Consider the following 8,795-nt stretch of genomic DNA (forward strand, 5'->3'; position numbering starts at 1 on the left):
CTTCTGTGTTGCATAAATAACCAAATAAAGAGTATATTTCAAGCATGACCCTCATAAATAACAAGTCAACTATAAGATTTTACTGAACATAAAAACATGTTAATTTTCTTAAGTTACGTTTATTTCTGTTAACTCATCTGATGCCTCTATTTTTGTACTTCAGAAAATATTTAGGTCACATTCACATCAAGAGAAGGCCGCTCATCATACAACCGAGTAGATGAAGTCACAGGGATAGATGGCAGCCACACGCGCTCCTGATGAACGAACACAAGTGTGTGGATTACAAATGCTTTGCTTTCACAGGAATTCACTTCCAATTCCAATCATGAAAACACCTGCCAATGATATATAGCCATATAGAAAGTTGCAGACCAATATGATTATTGCTTAATTAGAAGTATACAATATTATATGCACACTTTTTTATTTAAAAGTAATGTTGTAATAGTTAAAACACAAAAATAAAACACGAAACAATACTGAAAATTATCATGATTTCAGTAAATGCTATGGAAGCCAGGTCATATTTACAGCTCAAGATAACTAACAGTTTTCTTTATTCCAATTAAACTGGCAAAAATACAAAACCGTTATTCCAACATGGACCTTTTTTATTTCAGCCTTTAAATGAAATTGTAATCATTTTGATCTTGTGTTTTGCTTGTATGGTAACCAATAAAAATGAAAACTTGAGATACCATGATGGACCTTTATTTTGCAAACTACCCCAGATGAGAAATAAAAAAACTATCACGTGGAGTTTGTGGCATACATTACCGCGGATGGTTAAATGACTATGCCTTATCAAACTCCTCCCTCCACCCAGCAGCCCTTCCTCTGCTTCTCCATCGACAGCCCCCTGGCGGACGACCCACCTCCCCCATGCCAAAATGTCCCTCATATCCCTATCTTAAGCTCATCTTGTCATCTTCCAACTTCACATCCTCGGTGGCATTCTTGCCGACATCGGTAACCATTTATCTCTCTACTGGCATCTCTCCCTTCTCCTTTAAAACAGTCATCAATCTTTTCATTCTGAAAAAGTCCACATGGAAGGCGACTGGCATGCGCGTCACAATGTCTATTGCGTGTGTAGGGGTTATTACGGGAGAAACGGCGGACGACAAACACAGGGGTGTCTGCACTCACACACACGGGTGGTCACACCGACGTCCGCATCCGTTATCCCCCACGCCCCCGGCCCTCTGAGGGGATCCCTATAAAAGGCGGGGAGCCAGAGAGCTCGAGGCAGTTCGACACGAAGCTGACCAGTGAAGATCGAAGACTCGGAGATTAGGCCCTGGGACTCCCCTGTCTCGCTGCCCTTGTCAGGGCCGAGCTGGGTAAGCCAGCGGCGCGGCCCAAGAGCTCCCGGACCTCTGCCCTTGTCAGGGCAAGGCCGGCTTAGCTGGTGCCGAGATCTGTGCTTGCCAGGGCCAGATCAGTCAGCCTCCCGTAGCCCATTAGAGGAGGACTGGGGAACAGGACAGAGGGCTTAGTACTAGGGTGGGTTTCCCATAGTACGGGTGAAGGGGCCGTTACCCCTTCAACTATTGTGCCTGTCACTGAGTTAATAAACAGAATGTGCCTCAACTCCGACCTCGTCTCCTCGAACTTACTACACGTGTACGTGTGAAAATGAGTTTGCGTGCGTTTGTGCGCATGTGCCCGTGTGTGCGTGTGGCGAGCGCTAGTGGAATGATTAGCAACTGCGCTACTACATCTGGCGTCAGAAGTGGTCCAAGCATGGATACGAGACGGATAATTTTTGCAAGCATCTCCACCCTCCACGGTTGCTGGAGGGTGATTGTGTCAACTGGTCTCGCAACATCTTTCCTGAGCCTTCTTCACAGAGGCCGATCTTGACACCACCCTGCTACGAATTGTAGGCCAGTTTAATTTTATCCCAAGTTCTGGACCACATCGGCCCATCTAGCTTGGTTTGATGAACATCTCATGCAGAGAGACACAGCATGCAGCCAGGGACAGGAGAAGATGGAGAGAGGTCATTGTAACCTTATGAGTCTCAGGAGATGAAGAGTAAACGTAAAATGTATATCTTGCCAAACAGAAACATATATTTTAGATTGTGCCATGCCCCTTTAGACCCTTCTATCCAGCCAAATAGATGCTTCTTCAGCAAGCAGTAGCTGTACATGTGGGCTACATGACCCAGCCATGGCATCCTGTCTGTTGTCTGCCACTGGACCCCACTGGTGATGATGTTGTGTTCAGATCTTTCAACAATTTGTGATCTCACACAATCCACCGTGCATAAACCCAACAGGCAGACTGGTTGCAAACTCAAAGCAGCTAATATAATGTAATACGGCATGGGAATTTCTGAATAGCACTAAAGCCTATACTATATAAATGGTTAACACGTACATACTGTACTTACATTACACATTTTATGATAGGGTGCGTGTTACTGTCGCCATTTCTCATCAGGCATAGTGAACATGAAGACTCTGTGCGACCAACGTTTTGCATTCCGACGTGTAACAGCCAAGCCATTTACATCTTCTACGGAACCAAGGGATGATCCGTTAAACTCGGCGCTTCCCGATAATCACCGAACCGGGGCAATCCGCGACAGGCAGAACGTGACGGTCCCAGCCATCACAGGAACTCTGATCATCTTAGCTCCTGTCGTTTTGGCTGTTGCAGGCCTGCTCTGTCGTTTGCGAAAAAGAAAAACATTGACAAGTGAGTTATGCTTCTCGTTTTTTTTATGCTTTATTATTGCCACATTTCATATCACGAGTGGAATTATTTGCATTTTTTAAAATTAATATACGACATACCTATGCAACATATCACCAAGTCACCAACAAGGCATTCAATTTCATCAGAACTTGGAAGTCAAGCAAGTTTGAGCCTGGATAGTGTACAGATTGTGACCATCGGGCTACAGTGTAGGCCATCCAAAAATATTATTTGTGGTACCCTACTATGCTCCCGAGTCTGTTCCCCTATTGAATTACATGTGCATCACATCAGTGAAACTTTAATCGGGATGTTTTTGTCCTGCTAAACATTTAACACACGAATCCCCAAGGGTCTGCAAATACACTCTTAGTATTTGAGTACAGTAATTCTTAGATTGCCTTTTAAATATAACCGACAAGTACATACTGTACTGCCGCATGGTAGCTGCGCGGATCGTGAGGGCTGTTTTACTATTGACCAAAGTCATTACGTGAAAAGACAGTGACATAATTTAAGATGATTTTTTAAAATACCGTGTAATCTACATTTCTTTATTGATGCTTGCACTTTTTAAAATGATTATGTTAGTCATTATTAAAGGTAAGTTAGTAATATGATACAATATTCGTTAATATATACTCTTTGGTTCTTTCAGTAAAGTCACGTAGGTATAGAATAAAATAAATCACGTTTCGGGCGCAACACAAGCGTCCGTCATCAGGTGGGAAAGCATGGTCTGCTGCTGAGGCAGACTGTTTTAAAAAGATTTGAAATGGGTGTAGCCCAAGGGTCATAAAGAAGTATCCGGTGCTAGTGATATTAATGTGAGAAATTAGCATGTAACTGTAAGATAGGAGAGCAGCCTCCTGGACGAGGGGATGGAAGTGGCTATGTTAATGTGAGAGATTATCATTGTAATTTAAAATCGAATAGTGGTGCAATGCAAAGGCATGAGTGCAACCCAACGGGTACAATCCAAAGGGCATGTGAGTATGAGAGTGCAATCCCAAGGACATGTGAGCATGAAAGTGCAATCCAAAGGCATGAGAGTGCAATGCAAATGACATTTGAGCATGAGAGATCTAAGAGAGAGGCATAGAGAGAGAAGACACACACAGAGAGTCGGAAATAACAGCTGACATAGGCAGGTAGGATGGAAATATCACAGTCAGTCAAGACTTTACCCGGTTAATAACGTACTTCCAATGATTGCACAGCTTGTACCCATCCTCTCGGTTGCAGTTGTGGCTGTGTTTATATATCTGGATGGCTTAATGAACAAATCTCTGAAGGTAGCCGGTAGGTTTGCAGAGTACCTCCGTCTTTGAAAAATCCATTTCGTGCGAGCCCACAACATTAAAACAATGATCGGCAGCGGCAGAGGTATTGGTCCTAGCGTGTTTCAGATTTGCCTTGTGTTCACGAACGCGGTCTGAGACATGTCGTTTCGTTTCCCCAATGTAACTGCTGCCGCAACCACAACTCAGTTTGTAGACACCAGGGTATTGCATGTCAGGATCACATCCTTTACAGATGGGATTAAATCACAGATTTTGTGTACTGTGTTGAAACGAACCTGGATCTTGTGTTTGTTTAAGATTTTGGAAATCTTTTTGGTAACCTCTGCTATGTACGGTAATGTGGTTTTGGTTGGATCCTCAGAAGGTTGTCTACGCATGGCTGGGGAGACAGCTTTGCGGATTGTACGGTCCGAGTATCCATTCATCCTGAGGGCTTGGTGTAGTGCTGCAACTCACTTGCTAGGTGGTGCTGGTTGGAGATGCAACGGGCCCTATGGTGTAGTGTTTTGATGAGGGAATTCTTCTGGGCTGGATGGTGGTGGGAGTCAGGCTTTAGATAGGCGTCCGTGTGGGTGGCTTTCCTGTAGACCAAATGTCCCAACGAGCCATCAGGTCGCTTCTCGATCAAAACATCCAGGAATGGTAGCTTGCCATCTTTTTCCACTTCCATGGTGAATTTGATATATGGGTATACGGAATTGATGTGGTTGAGAAATTGGTTCAGTGCTGGCAGGCCATGTGGCCAGATGGCGAACGTCTAGGAGGCCGCTTTGGATTGCACCACTCTTCGATTTCACATTAACATGCTAATCTCTCACATTAACATAGCCACTTCTGTGCCCTCGTCGAGGAGGCCACTTTCCTATCTTACAGTAACATGCTACTTTCTCACATTAACATCACTAGCCCCGGCCACTTCTTTATGACCCTTGGGCTACACCCATTTCAAACCTTTTTAAAACAGTCTGCCTCAGCAGCAGACCATGCTTTCCCACCTGATGACGGACGCTTGTGTTGCACCCGAAACGTCGTGATTTATTTTATTTTATATCTATGTGACTTTATCGAAAGAACCAAAGAGTATGGATTCCTGCAGTCACGAAAGCTTCAAATCAAGATCGTTAATATATACTTACAGGTTATATGTTTAATCCTAAATGTTTATGTCCCCTAATCCTATCTTCCTCATGAGCTTTGAGTATTAATATTCACGCCTTTGTCCAGGGACGTATGCCTGCAAATGTTAAAGGTTCGCTGTGTAGCAAGATGAAATGTTGATTGTCTGACCCTCTTAGATGACCGGATTCACTATGTCAGTGCATCAGGAGAACCAAATGAAATCCGATATAGGAAATTCCAGCCAGATTATAACACACGCTTATAGTTAACTTTACTTTTCAGTCATCCATTAGTTTCCCCATCTTAAAATGAGAACTGGGCAGTCCCCCATCTCTGTTGCTCGTTCTGTGCAACAGTTGAAATGTTATCTGCTTATTTCAGGAGTTATATTCTCCATATGATAGACACAATTAACAATAAGTACTACATGCAATGGTCTTGATCTTGTCCTGTCATAGCTCTGAATATTGTGGGTAGATTGAATTCTGGGAAGTTGCATTTTATTAATAAATGTAAACTAAGATAATTTATTTCTCTACATTGTCTGAAACTTTGCAGGTATTAAGGAGTGCAGCTCCAGGTAAAGTATTTAATAAAACTCAGTTAATTCCATTCGATATGTAGGGGCCGATTCATGTGGAGTTTATCACACTTTTGCGCATTTCCAGTGTTAAATTCACGATTGCCAAATTCATGACAGTACAGGTTTCTCTCGCTTTATGTGGTACTGTCGATACGGTCCAAAAAAGCGGCGCACAACGCGAAACCGCATGAGACAGCTGCCTGCAGAGTAGCGCACACACAATGTGTTTGTGTGCAGGAAAGCAGACAAGTGGGAAGGCGGCCATAACCGGTGTCAACAATTGCCCAAGCTCTGTGGTCCTCTGTTGAGATATTTGCCCAACTCCCATTGCCTAGGGGATGCTCAGGACTAGGCATCACCAACGTGTGCCATGGCCAGAAATCAAACTAATGTAAAACGTGTGCATGAATGAGTTCACTAACTTTTTCTATGCAGAGTACACAATTGGAATTGTTCATGAGAAATGAGAATACGTGATCTGTGTATGCAACAGATGTGTAGTACAATATAAGTAGAACAGTATATTATGTTTTAAATGTAAAAATGTAGCACGCGATTTACATTTTTGAAACAAGAAACACAACTCTGTATTTCCAACAGCGAAATCGTTCGGAGTGAGAATGTTTGTTATATAGGACATACCAATCCTGCCTGCCAATACAAAGAATCATCTCCAGACATATTGTGTATCTATGGTGAGTAACATTGACATCTAAAATATTGTTTCTTGAAAGACTGACACTTTATGCATGTCAACCGTGCCAATGTTTTCTTGAATAAATTATGATTCCTGACCTCATCCGAACGTTAAATTACACTTGGCTTTATTTACCTGGTCTAAATAAAATGGGACAGATCTTTTACCAGTTTACAGCACAGAGGGTTGATGGAAATTAACTTTTCTTATAGCATGACAATTCAAAGCTTACATCCAAGATGGTGGTGGTAATTTTATTAATCCACATTACATTAGTTCCACACCCAAAACAAAATGTCACCCAATCAAATAATTTCCCCTACATCCTTACAAACTCTCCTGATTTAAGCAATAGGCTGCTGGTGTGAGAATAGGATTTCCCCTTTTTTCTGGCAACAAAACAGGTGTTAAGATGTTAAAACACCAAACTGAAACCTTTTAAAAGGAAACATGTATGCATTAACCACAATACTTGTGGTCAGAATTAAAACAAAAAAAACATACTCTGATAATATATGCATTGTCTTTGAAACTGATTGGTCCACACCAGAGACAGCTTTCTTTTGAGCCTCGTCTCAAAACGGTGTTAGACCAGAGGATGCCAAAAGGTGTACAGCGGTACTGGCAAAGGAGGTCCCATGATGTGACTGCTAGTGCTTCAGCCCTATTTTCATTGTCTAGTGATGTGTCATGTTCATTCAGCAGCAGCTTGTGTGCCGACAGCATGATTGTAAATGAGCATCAACAAAAAATATAAAATGCCAATGTGTTGTTGGACACCTGTAATTAAGAAACTTGAAGCTAGGATTGGTGGATCACATGAAGAGCCACCACAGACCTTAGATACTCATATTCAGGACTAAAGAAATAATTTTACAGGTAGCAGTGTTAGCAAGTTGCTTACCTATTTGCTCACTCTGATTTTTTACATTTGTGTATTCTCTGTGATTTCTTCTGTGTTGCATAAATAACCAAATAAAGAGTATATTTCAAGCATGACCCTCATAAATAACAAGTCAACTATAAGATTTTACTGAACATAAAAACATGTTAATTTTCTTAAGTTACGTTTATTTCTGTTAACTCATCTGATGCCTCTATTTTTGTACTTCAGAAAATATTTAGGTCACATTCACATCAAGAGAAGGCCGCTCATCATACAACCGAGTAGATGAAGTCACAGGGATAGATGGCAGCCACACACGCTCCTGATGAACGAACACAAGTGTGTGGATTACAAATGCTTTGCTTTCACAGGAATTCACTTCCAATTCCAATCATGAAAACACCTGCCAATGATATATAGCCATATAGAAAGTTGCAGACCAATATGATTATTGCTTAATTAGAAGTATACAATATTATATGCACACTTTTTTATTTAAAAGTAATGTTGTAATAGTTAAAACACAAAAATAAAACACGAAACAATACTGAAAATTATCATGATTTCAGTAAATGCTATGGAAGCCATGTCATATTTACAGCTCAAGATAACTAACAGTTTTCTTTGTTTCAATTAAACTGGCAAAAATACAAAACCGTTATTCCAACATGGACCTTTTTTATTTCAGCCTTTAAATGAAATTGTAATCATTTTGATCTTGTGTTTTGCTTGTATGGTAACCAATAAAAATGAAAACTTGAGATACCATGATGGACCTTTATTTTGCAAACTACCCCAGATGAGAAATAAAAAAACTATCACGTGGAGTTTGTGGCATACATTACCGCGGATGGTTAAATGACTATGCCTTATCAAACTCCTCCCTCCACCCAGCAGCCCTTCCTCTGCTTCTCCATCGACAGCCCCCTGGCGGACGACCCACCTCCCCCATGCCAAAATGTCCCTCATATCCCTATCTTAAGCTCATCTTGTCATCTTCCAACTTCACATCCTCGGTGGCATTCTTGCCGACATCGGTAACCATTTATCTCTCTACTGGCATCTCTCCCTTCTCCTTTAAAACAGTCATCAATCTTTTCATTCTGAAAAAGTCCACATGGAAAGCGACTGGCATGCGCGTCACAATGTCTATTGCGTGTGTAGGGGTTATTACGGGAGAAACGGCGGACGACAAACACAGGGGTGTCTGCACTCACACACACGGGTGGTCACACCGACGTCCGCATCCGTTATCCCCCACGCCCCCGGCCCTCTGAGGGGATCCCTATAAAAGGCGGGGAGCCAGAGAGCTCGAGGCAGTTCGACACGAAGCTGACCAGTGAAGATCGAAGACTCGGAGATTAGGCCCTGGGACTCCCCTGTCTCGCTGCCCTTGTCAGGGCCGAGCTGGGTAAGCCAGCGGCGCGGCCCAAGAGCTCCCGAACCTCTGCCCTTCTCAGGGCAAGGCCGGCTTAGCTGGTGCCGAGATCTGTG

General features: G+C 42.5%; 1 long non-coding RNA gene across 1 annotated transcript; it reads left to right on the forward strand.

Annotated features, from left to right (window-relative positions):
* The first annotated feature begins 2,459 nt into the window (after nt 1-2,459).
* LOC133341651 (uncharacterized) lies at nt 2,460-7,617 on the forward strand. Its single transcript, XR_009755054.1, has 4 exons — nt 2,460-2,712; nt 5,694-5,715; nt 6,319-6,413; nt 7,530-7,617. It is a non-coding gene; the product is annotated as an uncharacterized LOC133341651 (long non-coding RNA).
* Nucleotides 7,618-8,795: the final 1,178 nt, after the last annotated feature.

Source organism: Lethenteron reissneri, chromosome 12 (assembly GCF_015708825.2).
Source record: "Lethenteron reissneri isolate LAM-NWPU_2019-01 chromosome 12, ASM1570882v1, whole genome shotgun sequence".
Lineage (NCBI taxonomy): Eukaryota > Metazoa > Chordata > Hyperoartia > Petromyzontiformes > Petromyzontidae > Lethenteron > Lethenteron reissneri.